This window comes from Dromiciops gliroides, chromosome 4 (genome assembly GCF_019393635.1).
Source record: "Dromiciops gliroides isolate mDroGli1 chromosome 4, mDroGli1.pri, whole genome shotgun sequence".
NCBI lineage: Eukaryota > Metazoa > Chordata > Mammalia > Microbiotheria > Microbiotheriidae > Dromiciops > Dromiciops gliroides.
The window spans coordinates 65,071,838-65,073,928 of NC_057864.1; positions in this window are offsets into that span (position 1 = coordinate 65,071,838).

The window sequence follows — 2,091 nt, forward strand, 5'->3', positions numbered from 1 at the left end:
CTTCTAAATCCAGCCAAGGGAAAACTTAAAGAATGACGAGGAAGAAGTCAGTAGATGATGGCCTTTTCCAAGGGAAAGGGAAAAAAAACTGGTCAAGTAAACTAGCCAGTAGGTAGTCTCAGAATCGAAGTTAAAGAAAATGAGTGATTAAAGGGGCAGCCTCTCAGTTTTATATGCTACAGCTCTGCAGGCAGGCGGGGAACTTCTTTGTGACTAATCTGAATTTCCCCTTTACTTACTTTCTTTTTTTTCCCCTCTGGGCTTACAGAGAGGTTGTTTTTGTGGCATTCCAGTTCAGAATTGAGTAGCCCGAAATGACAGTCATAAAAGTATGCTATTTTCTTTATTTCTCATTACCCATACTTTGATGATGAGACTTTTGAAGAAGATTATTGTCACTCATTGATACAGGCACTAATATTTAACTTTCCCCTCTAGATGCATAGCACGTTAGCCATTTCCAGTGGTCTTTTATTTTATTTGGGGGTTAGGGTTAGGGAGGAGAGGGTGTGTATCTAAGCATCATTCCCAATTTCTCTGGTATAAAAATTACAGCCTTGTATAAGCAAGTGTGAAAGTAAAGAAGGTAGAAGAGGTAGGGTGGTTTACATTTTAGTGGAGTTGAATAAAAAATAAAGCGAGGGTGCAGCTAGGCGGCGCAGTGGATAAAGCACTGGCTCTGGATTCAGGAGGACCTGAGTTCAAATTTGACCTCAAACACTTGACACTTACTAGCTGTGTGACCCTGGGCAAGTCACTAAACCCTCATTGCCTTGCAAAAGAAAGAAAGAAAGAAAGAAAGAAAGAAAGAAAGAAAGAAAGAAAGAAAGAAAGAAAGAAAGAAAGGAAGGAAGGAAGGAAGGAAGGAAGGAAGGAAGGAAGGAAGGAAGGAAGGAAGGAAGGAAGGAAGGAAGGAAGGAAGGAAGGAAGGAAGGAAGAAAAAGAAAGCGAGATACGTTCACTATAGACCCAGTTATTTGAGGATTGTTTAGTAAAGGGTAGCTTCAAGTCCCTTGGAAAGGAACTGAGAAAGAATCTTGCTTCTCATCCTTTTCCTTACCCTTATACCTCTTCCCCAATAAGTACTGGTTGAGTAAGTACTGCATAAACCAGTGCAATGCCTTTAGGTTAAGTTATTTTCCATGAAGGAAATAGGGTAGGAACTAGAATTAGAACTTTGAAAATCTGGACATCCTATCTACCAATCAGTTTTTACCAATGAAGTAAAAAGCATGATGTTAGCATGGTTTTAATATTTTAATTCAATTTTAACTCAGGTATTTATGGATTACCTGTACAGTTCCATACCAGGTTTTACTGGAGAGCTACAAAGGACTCGCATGACAAAATTCTGCCCCTAACCGTTTACGTAACCTTAGGCAAGTCACTTAAACTACGTGGGATATACCATGACCTCACCCACAAAATGGAGACAAACGTCTACTTGAAAAGAAGAGAAAGGTGGCAACAAGCAGGACAAGATGATCTTTGGATGCTATTAATTCTATAATCTATAATTATGTGCCTTCTGCCTTTGGGTCTTATAATCAAAAAGCCTTGGGTTCCCACTTCATACTCTTACTAGCTATAGGAACCTGGGGCTCTCTGAGCTGTTTCCTCATCTGTAGAAATGGAGATAATAATAATTAATACCTAGTTAACTTCTCACTCTAAATGGCACAAGGGCATTGTGAATATTAAATGAGAGAATCTATTAAAAAGTGCTTTTCAGGGGCAGCTAGGTGGCGTAGTGGATAAAGCACCAGCCCTGGATTCAAGAGTACCTGAGTTCAAATCCAGCCTCAGACACTTGACACCTACTAGCTGTATGACCCTGGGCAAGTCACTTAACCCTCATTTCCCCACTTTTTTAAAAAGTGCTTTGCAAACCTTAAAGCTATTTGAAGACTATTAATAAATAATATTCATGAGCTTGTAAATGGGGGTGCACCCAGGCATACCATAAAGTACCAGCAATTCTCTTGTTGTTTTTGGCTGCTTGGGATCCTCAGTCAAGTGTCTCTAGGAACAGCAGCCACAGCCAGAGCTGCTAATCCAGTTCATGCCATTTGCTTGTTAATCCCCTGCTGT